Source organism: Apodemus sylvaticus, chromosome 1 (assembly GCF_947179515.1).
Source record: "Apodemus sylvaticus chromosome 1, mApoSyl1.1, whole genome shotgun sequence".
NCBI classification, from domain to species: Eukaryota; Metazoa; Chordata; class Mammalia; order Rodentia; family Muridae; genus Apodemus; species Apodemus sylvaticus.
Window position 1 is genome coordinate 65186374 of NC_067472.1, and position 11036 is coordinate 65197409.

The window sequence follows — 11036 nt, forward strand, 5'->3', positions numbered from 1 at the left end:
CAGACACTGAGAGCATAATGGCCATGTGAGCGTACTTATATGCAATGTCTACAGCATCCGGCTCATGAAGGCTGAGCAGATCATGGGAACCAGGAGGTTTGTTCCTTCAAGTGGGACTACAAGTGCCTAGAGAGGTGTTGGTTATCCCGGGAATGCAGGGTTGGTTCAATATACGGAAATCCATCAATACAATCCACTACATAAACAAACTCAAAGAACAAAACCACATGGTCATTTCATTGGATGCTGAAAAAGCATTTGACAAAATTCATCATCCCTTCATGCTTAAAGTCTTGGAGAGAACAGGAATTCAAGGCCCATACCTAAACATAGTAAAAGCAATATACAGCAAACCGGTAGCCAGCATCAAACTAAATGGAGAGAAACTTGAAGCAATCCCACTGAAATCAGGGACCAGACAAGGCTGCCCCCTTTCTCCTTATCTTTTCAATATTGTACTTGAGGTACTAGCTCGGGCAATTCGACAACATAAGGAGGTCAAAGGGATACAAATTGGAAAGGAAGAAGTCAAACTATCATTATTTGCAGACGACATGATCGTCTACCTAAGTGACCCAAAGAACTCCACTAGAGAGCTCCTACAGCTGATAAACAACTTCAGCAAAGTGGCAGGTTATAAAGTCAACTCAAGCAAATCAGTGGCCTTCCTATACTCAAAGGATAAGCAGGCTGAGAAAGAAATTAGGGAAATGACCCCCTTCACAATAGCCACAAACAGTATAAAGTATCTTGGGGTGACTCTTACCAAACATGTGAAAGATCTGTATGACAAGAACTTCAAGACTCTGAAGAAGGAAATGGAAGAAGACCTCAAAAAATGGGAAAACCTCCCATGCTCATGGATCGGCAGAATCAATATAGTTAAAATGGCCATTTTGCCTAAAGCACTATACAGATTCAATGCAATACCCATCAAAATCCCAACTCAATTCTTCACAGAGCTAGAAAGAGCAATTATCAAATTCATCTGGAACAACAAAAAACCCAGGATAGCTAAAACTATTCTCAGCAACAAAAGGAAATCTGGGGGAATCAGTATCCCTGACCTCAAGCAATACTACAGAGCAATAGTGTTAAAAACTGCATGGTATTGGTACAGTGACAGACAGGAGGATCAATGGAACAGGATTGAAGATCCAGAAATGAACCCACACACCTATGGCCACTTGATCCTCGACAAAGAGGCTGAAAACATCCAATGGAAAAAAGATAGCCTTTTCAACAAATGGTGCTGGTTCAACTGGAGGTCAGCATGCAGAAGAATGCGAATTGATCCATCCTTGTCTCCTTGTACTAAGCTCAAATCCAAATGGATCAAGGACCTCCACATAAAGCCAGACACTCTGAAGCTAATAGAAAAAAAACTGGGGAAGACCCTTGAGGACATCGGTACAGGGAGAAAGTTTCTGAACAGAACACCAATAGCGTATGCTCTAAGAGCAAGAATTGACAAATGGGACCTCATAAAATTACAAAGTTTCTGTAAGGCAAAGGACACCATCAAGAGGACAAATCGGCAACCAACAAATTGGGAAAAGATCTTCACCAATCCTACATCAGATAGAGGGCTAATATCCAATATATATAAAGAACTCAAGAAGTTAGACTCCAGAAAACCAAACAACCCTATTAAAAAATGGGGTACAGAGTTAAACAAAGAATTCTCACCTGAAGAACTTCGGATGGCGGAGAAGCATCTTAAAAAATGCTCAACTTCATTAGTCATTAGGGAAATGCAAATCAAAACAACCCTAAGATTTCATCTTACACCAGTCAGAATGGCTAAGATTAAAAATTCAGGAGACAGCAGGTGTTGGAGAGGGTGTGGAGAAAGAGGAACACTCCTCCACTGCTGGTGGGGTTGCAAATTGGTACAACCACTCTGGAAATCAGTCTGGCGGTTCCTCCGAAAACTGGGCACCTTACTTCCAGAAGATCCTGCTATACCACTCCTGGGCATATACCCAGAAGACTCCCCACCATGTAATAAGGATACATGTTCTACTATGTTCATAGCAGCCCTATTTGTAATTGCCAGATGCTGGAAAGAACCCAGGTATCCCTCAACAGAAGAGTGGATGCAAAAAATGTGGTATATCTACACAATGGAGTACTATTCAGCCATTAGAAACAATGAATTCATGAAATTCTTAGGCAAATGGATGGAGCTAGAGAATATCATACTAAGTGAGGTAACCCAGACTCAAAAGGTGAATCATGGTATGCACTCACTAATAAGTGGATATTAACCTAGAAAACTGGAATACCCAAAACATAATCCACACATCAAATGAGGTACAAGAAGAAAGGAGGAGTGGCCCCTGGTTCTGGAAAGACTCAGTGAAACAGTATTCAGCAAAACCAGAACGGGGAAGTGGGAAGGGGTGGGTGGGAGGACAGGGGATGAGAAGGGGGCTTGCGGGACTTTCGGGGAGTGGGGGGGCTAGAAAAGGGGAAATCATTTGAAATGTAAATAAATTATATCGAATAATAAAAAAATAAATAAAAAAAAAAAGATGGGGTGAGGGGTAAAAATTTAAAAGCTCTGCTTTGCACATGGCAACTGTGGTTTATATCAATATACTCTATTCTTGCACATAGAGAGGAGAGAAGATTTAAGCTGTTCTCACCACAAAGAAGTGATTGACTTATGAGATAACGCATATATTATGTCTACTTGATCTATTCACAATGTATACACGTATTAAAATGTTGTGGTTTTGACAGGAGTGGTGGCACATGACTGTAGCAACACTTGGAGGGTGGAGGAGGCAAGAGATTCAGTAGAATAAGTTAACCCCAGCTACCAAGTTTTAGGCCAACCTAAGCCCTGTCTCAAAAGAACAAGAAAAAATACATTATACACCTTAACTGCATATAATTTCCTTGAGCAATTCAAGATATAAGAAATAAAATTTAGCATTGCTAAATTGAATAGATTAACATGTCAAGAAATTTTAAAAACACAAAAGCAATATATTTTAATTAAACTATTGAAAAACAGAAAGTCCTGGCACAGCAACAAAGAAGTTGCTGCTCATGTATTCCAGATTCACAGAAAGACTAACAGCCAATGTCTCATCAAAACAGGAAGGTAAAAACCAGAGGTAGGAAAAGAAGTCCAAAGAACTAGAAAAGTCAAACAACGAATTTCTTTTTTATCTCGAGCAATACGCCTCTTCGAAGTAAAGAGTGTTGAAGTTAGGTGAAGAAAAGAACACTGGCATGTATGTGTATAAAAAAGCATGTGTGCTATTATTTCTGTGATTTGGAAATGCAACTTCTTTTTCTCTTACATGATACAAAAGATTACTGCATAAATCCTAATTTAAAGATACAAAATATAAAGTTATAATTTATGAAAATGGCTTAAAAGCAAAAACAAATAATATAGGAGCAGAATATATATGACATATATGTATATACACACATATATATCACATATATATTGTAAAATTTTGCAAGTCAAGTTGATGTTAACTCAGAGTGTATCATTATAAATTAAAGGCATAAACTGTAGTAGCAAAGTAACTCTAGGAAAACAATTGTGAAATATATTGAATCTACACTCAATTGTTTATTACAATGTTATTAGTAAAATCCAAGCTAGTTAACCAACCTAACCATCTATCATCTGATAAGTAGATAAAGAAAATGCATTTACACACTACTCTGCTATGAGATCATGAAATCCTGTTATTTCCAAAAACATGTCAGGAACTGGTGATCATTATGTTAAGTGAAAAAAAAAACATGCAGAGAAAGACAAACACTGGTGGTATAATTCATACACAGAGTATGATAAATTATCTCATAGAACTTGATGTTAGCATTGTGTGTGCCAAAGGCTAGGAGAGTAGGATTGAAGAATAGATGTAGAAAAGTTGATGGATAGGCACTAAGTTGCATTTAATGAGAAAAATAAGTTCTGCTATTCTACAGAACGATAAGGAGAGCATATATAACATATCATATGTTTCCAAAAATGTCATAGGACAAATTTTTTTTTGGTATAGAATAGAGTTTATTCAGAATAGGGGATGGGAGTTAGTGGTAGAGAGAGGTAGAGAGAGAGAGGTAGAGAGAGAGAGAGAGAGAGAGAGAGAGAGAGAGAGAGTGGAGGCCGGCCATGACCACATGGAGGGGGGGAGAAGAGCCCCAGGGGCAGAGAGGTGAGAGTATGTGGGAGAGCAGAGAGCAAAGGAGGACAAATTTTTTAATACATTCACCAAAAGAAAATATGTTTCTGATTAGATACATATGATTACCAAATTTGAACACAACACCACACACACACACACACACACACACACACACATATATATATATAACTACATAATATACCAAAAAAATACATATAATGTCTATGGTCAATGAAATAATTTTTAAATAATAAAAAAATAAAAGTGGAATATGGTGAAAAGTACATTTCTAAAACTGCATAGCATAAAAAATCAATAAACAGAAAATGCAATTATAAAAAAGAAGATGTTTTCTGGTCCTTTGAGCTGGGAGTTGGAGCGCTGGGACATGTTATTAGAGACTGGAGATGGGATGGGGAATTCTGGGCAGGTGAACCAGGAAAAGGGTAATAAGTGGTCTGTAAAAAAAATAAAAATCATTTGAAATGTAAATAAAGAATATATCTAATAAAAATCATTTTAAATGTAAATAAAGAATATATCTAATAAAAAACCAACAAATTAAAAAGAAAATGAAAACACAAATAAAAATACAACATACCAAATGCAAATAAGAAATATGCAGTACAAGGGACTGGAGAGATGGCTCAATGGTTAAGAGCACTGACTGCTCCTCCAGAGGTCCTGAGTTCAAATCCCAGCAACCACATGGTGGCTCAAAACCATCTGTAATAGGGTCTGATGCCCTCTTCTGGTGCGTCTGAAGACAGTTACAATGTATTTATATATAATGAAGAAATCTTTTAAAAACCAAAAAAGAAAGAAAGAAATGTACATTACGTAGAGGAAATTTTTTACTATAAACAACTATATTCAGAATCTAGTCCAGGGAAAGACAGGAGAAAAGGCAGAGAGAGTCAGGATAAAGAATGAAAATCAGAGGTTGGCTGGGGTGAGGGGTCATAGGTTTCTCTAAAATGTGCCAGAGACCTGGGATGGGGGAGACTCCCAGGAGTCTATGGGGGTGACTTTAGCTGAGAATCCTAGCAGTGTGGATATGGCACCTGAGTGGCCATCTTCTGTAGCAAGGCAAGACCCCCAAGAGAAGGACAAAGACAACCCAGCCACAAAATTTCTGACCTGAAAGTTGTCCTGTCTACAAAAAAGGCAGGGACAGTGGATAGAGCATAGACTGAGGGAATGGCCAACCAATAATTGGCCCAACTTGAGACCCATCCCATGGGAAAACACCAATTCCTGACACTATTATTGATACTCTGTTATGCTTGCATGCAGAAGCGAAGAAAACTGTTCTCTAAGAGACTCCACCCAGCAGCTGAATGAAACAGATGCAGAGGCAAACATTAGACAGAGCTGGGGGAGTTTTATGGAAGAGGGATGGATAGAGGACCTCGGAAAGGATAGAAACTCTGCAGGAAGAACAACAAAGTCAACTAAGCTGGACCTTTGGGGGCTCTCGGAGACTGAACCACCAATAAAAGAATATACATAGGCTGGACCTATGGCACCCACACATACAAAGCAGATGTATAGCTCAGTCTTCATATGGGCCTTGAAACAAATGGAGTGGGGGCTATTCCGAAAGCTGTTGCCTGTCTGGATCCTGTTTACCTAACTGGACTGCCTTGTCTGACCTCAGTGGGAGAGAATAAACCTAGCCCTAAAGAGACTTAATTACTAAGGTGGGGGGATACCCAGGGTGGGTCTCCACCCTCTCAGAAGAAAAGGGAGGGTATGAGGGGGGACTGTATGAGTGGTAATTGGGAGGAGGAGGGCAATAATCAGGATGTAAAATAAATAAATAAATAGATAAATAATTAAATAAATAAGAAAAACAAGAATATTTTCAATATTAACAGCTAATTCAAAGTTAATAGCTAAACTTTACACCAGTGAGGCAGAGGAAGGGAGAACCTGGATAGGAAAGGGGAGGAGAGGAAAAGGAGGCAGAATCAGGCATGGGGGAAGATAGGAGGGAAGGCTAGATGGTCAGAAGAATAAGCAGAAATATGCAACTGGGGGGAAGAGAGGTGGGGGCCAGGGTGGGTGGACCCTTTAGAAAGTCCCAGAGGATGTAAGATTGTGCAACCACTTTGGAAATCAGTCTGGTGGTTCCTCAGAAAACTGGGCATGGGAGAAGCATCTTAAAAAATGCTCAACTTCATTAGTCATTAGGGAAATGCAAATCAAAACAACCCTGAGATTTCCCCTTACACCAGTCAGAATGGCTAAGATTAAAAATTCAGGAAACAGCAGGTGTTGGAGAGGATGTGGAGAAAGAGGAACACTCCTCCACTGCTGGTGGGGTTGCAAATTGGTACAACCACTCTGGAAATCACTCTGGAGGCTCCTCCGAAAACTTGGCACCTCACTTCCAGAAGATCCTGCTATACCACTCCTGGGCATATACCCAGAGGATTCCCCACCATGTAATAAGGATACATGCTCTACTATGTTCATAGCAGCCCTATTTATAATTGCCAGATGCTGGAAAGAACCCAGGTATCCCTCAACAGAAGAGTGGATGCAAAAAATGTGGTATATCTACACAATGGAGTACTATTCAGCCATTAGAAACAATGAATTCATGAAATTCTTAGGCAAATGGATGGAGCTAGAAAACATCATACTAAGTGAGGTAACCCTGACTCAAAAGGTGAATCATGGTATGCACTCACTAATAAGTGGTTATTAACCTAGAAAACTGGAATACCCAAAACATAACCAACACATCAAATGAGGTACAAGAAGAAAGGAAGAGTGGCCCCCTGTTCTGGAAAGACTCAGTGAAGCAGTATTCGGCAAAACCAGAACGGGGAAGTGGGAAGGGGTGAGTGGGAGGACAGGGGAGAGAAGGGGGCTTGCGGGACTTTCAGGGAGTGGGGGGCTAGAAAAGGGGAAATCATTTGAAATGTAAATAAAAAATATATCGAATAAAAAATGTAAAAAAAAAAAAAGAAAGAAAGAAAAAGAAAGAAAGAAAACTGGGCATGGCACTTCCGGAGGACCCTGCTATACCACTCCTGGGTATATACCCAGAGGATTCCCCAGCATCTAATAAGGACACATGCTCCACTATGTTCATAGCAGCCCTATTTGTAGTAGTCAGAAGCTGGAAAGAACCCAGGTGTCCCTCAGCAGAGGAATGGATACAAAAAATGTGGTATATTTACACAATGAAGTACTATTCAGCCATTAGAAACAATGAATTCATGAAATTTGTAGACAAATGGATGGAGCTGGAGAACATCATACAACTGAGGTAACTCAGTTTTAAAAGATCAGTCATGGTATGCACTCACTGATAAGTGGATAATAACCTAGAAACTTGGAATACCCAAGAAATAATCCACATATTAAATGATGTCCAAGAGGAACAGAGGAGTGGCTCCTGGTTCTGGAAAGACTCAATGCAACAGTATAGGGGAATACCAGAACAGGGAAGTGGGAAGGAGTTGATGGAGGAACAGGGGCAGGGAAGAGGGCTTATGGGACTTGCAGGGAGTCGGGACCCAGAAAAGGGAAAATCGTTTGATATGTAAATAAAGAATACATGGGGGGGGGAGAAAAAAAAAGTCCCAGAGACCTGGGATGTGAGAAGCACCCAGGAATCAATGGAGATGACCTTAGCTGAAATTCCCAACAGTGGGGAGATGGAATCTGAACAGACCATCTCCAGTAAATAGATATGGCCCCCCAATGAAGAGATGGGGCCACCCACCCACCCATCTTCAAATTTTTTGACCCAGATTTGTTCCTGTCTAAAGGAAATGCAAGGACAAAAATGGAGCAGAGATTGAAGGAAAGGCAGTCCAGTGACCAGCCCAACTTGGGATCCATCCCATGTGAAGGCACCAAACCCTGACACTATTACTGATACCATGTTGTGCTTGCAGACAGGAGCCTAGCATGGCTGTCCTCTGAGATGCTCTGCCAGCACCTGACTGAGACAGATGCAGATAATCACAACCAACCATTAGACTGAGGTCGGGACCCCTATGAAAGGGTTAGGGGGAGGACTGAAAGAGCCGAAGGGGATGACAACAACACAGGAGGAACAGTATAAACTAAGCCAGATCTCTCAGAGCTCCCAGAGACTAAGCCACCAACCAAGGAGCATATGTGGAGCCCATGGCTCCTGACATATATGGAGAGGAGGACTACGTTGTCTGCCCTCAGTCAGAGAAGATGTGCCTAGTCCTATAGAGACTTGATGCCCCAGGGAAGGGAGATGCTGGGGGGGGGCAGTGGTGGTGTGTGAGGGGGTGGGGAGTACCCTTTCAGAGGCAAAGGGGAGGGGTGTTGGGATGAAGAATTCTGGTAGAGGGGACCAGGAAGGGAGACAACATTTGGAATATAAATGAATAAAATCATTTAATAAATTAAATAAACACAATTACTAAAAAAAAAACTAGAATAGAGAAAAGTGCATGAGAAATAGCTCTAGCTCTGAATATGCAGCAGGTTCATCCTGCTAGAAAGGCCAAGCAAAGGCATCACAATAATAAAATGCTACAGACTAGCATCCTAAAAATACTGATGCAAAAGTCTCAACAACATTGAAGAAATCAGCTGCAAATGGGATGACATACCAGGACCAATTATGATTTACCTCAGACGAATGGAAGTCTGCAACTGATGGGGATAGGGAGATAAGGGGATGCGATAGACCTGTGATAAGGAAGGTGCCTAAGACTCAATGGGGGTGACCTTAGCTGTGACTCATAGCATTGGGGATATGGAACCTGAAGAGGCCACTTCCTATAACCAGGCAGGAACCCCAGTGAAGTGATAGGAACACCAACCCACCCACAAAGCTTTCAATTCAAAATTTATCCTTTTTTCAGTTTTTTTGTTATTATATATTTTTATTTTCTATATTCTTTGTTTACATTCCAAATGATTTCCCCTTTCCCAGTTCCCCCCTCCCCATATGTCCCATAAACCTTCTTCTCTCCACCAATTCTCCAATCACCTCTCTCCTTTTTCTCTGTCCTGGTACTCCCCTCCAATGCTAGATCAAGCCTTTCCAGGATCAGGACCCTCTCCTTACTTCTTCATGGGAGTCATTTCTTATGCTAATTGTGCCTTGGGTATTCAGAGCTTCTGGACTAATTAATATCCACTTATCAGAGATTGCATTCCATGTGTATTCTTTTGTGATTGGGTTACCTCACTTAGGATGATATTTTCCAGATCCAACCATTTGCCTAAAAATTTCATGAATTCATTGTTTTTAATTGCTGAGTAGTATTCCATTGTGTAAATATACCACATTTTCTGTATCCATTCCTCCATTGAGGGACATCTGGGTTCTTTCCAGCTTCTGGCTATTATAAATAAAGCTGCTGTGAACATAATGTAGCATGTGTCTTTATTGCATGCCAGGGAATCCTTTGGGTATATGCCCAGGAGAGGTATAGCAGAGTCCTCCAGAAGTGTCATGTCCAGTTTTCTGAGGAACCGCCAGACTGATTTCCAAAGTTGATATCCTTAAATTATTCAAAAAATTGGAACAAAACAGAACTTTGTAATGTATCACCAAAGAGTTTAGAAAACACTGCAGCTAGCCCGTACTCAAGCATACAAGACTGAGACTGAAAGCCTTGGTCCTAAGATCAGTCCATGTTCACAGCACCCACTGAACACTGGAAGCAATACATAATAAACCAAACAAAACCAGAAAAAAAGAAGACTGGTTTCCAGGCCAGACAGAGCAAAGATCTAGTCAGAGATGCGCAGAACTCATCTGATGAAAATCTAGAGGATTTCACAAAGAAAGTAAAAGAGGTAACACACTACCTTATGAAGTTGGAGGATATGTATAAGCACAGACAGGTAAATTATTTAGAAAACAATTATCTTGTATACTAGAACTGAACAGTCAAAAATGAGATTAAAAACTCCATAACATATTAAAATTCTAGCGGCCGTCGGAGGTGGGAGACCTGCACCATATCTGGCATGGAGAGGACACCACTTCCTGATGCTCTCTAGAGAACCTACAGGAGCAGGGTATTAGTTTGCCTATCCCCTTCTGCCCCTTCTACCCCTCCCTCCTCCCCCATCGCCACTCCTTGCCATCGGAGGTAGGAGACATACACCACATCTGGCATGGAGGGGACACCACTTCCTGATGCTCTCTAGAGAACCAACAGGAGCAGGGTATTAGAGAACCTACAGGAGCAAGGCATTCGACCCTTGCCAAGTCTGCCACAGGGGAGATCCCATTGCCTGATACTTCCTGGAGAATCGGCCGTTTGCAGGGCACTGGACAGAAAGAGAATCCCAGGAATACAGAAGCACAGGCTGGCAGGATAGAGAAGATAGTGTCAGCGAGACCAGCTAACACCAGAAATAATGAGTTGGCCAAAGGCAAACACAAGATCATTACCACTAGAAACCAAGGCAACATGACACCATCAGAACCCAGCTCTCCCACAACAGCAAATCCTGCATACTCCAGCACATCAGAAAAGCAAGAACCAGATTTGAAATCACATCTCTTATCACTGATGGAGGACTTCAAGAAGGGCATAAATAACTCCCTTAAAGAAATACAAGAGAACATGGGTCAACAGGTAGAAGCACAAAAATCCCTTAAAGAAAGACAAGAGAATATGGATCAAAAGGTAGAAGCCCTTAAAGAGAAAACACAAAAATCTCTTAAAGAAATACGAGAGAATATGGGTCAACAGGTTGAAGCCCTTAAAGAGGCAATACAAAAATCTCATAGGGAATTATGGGAGAACATGGGTCAACATGCAGAAACCCATATAGAGGAATCACAAAAATCCCTAAAAGAAACACAGGAGAACATGGATCAACAGGTAGAAGCCCTTAAAGAGGTAA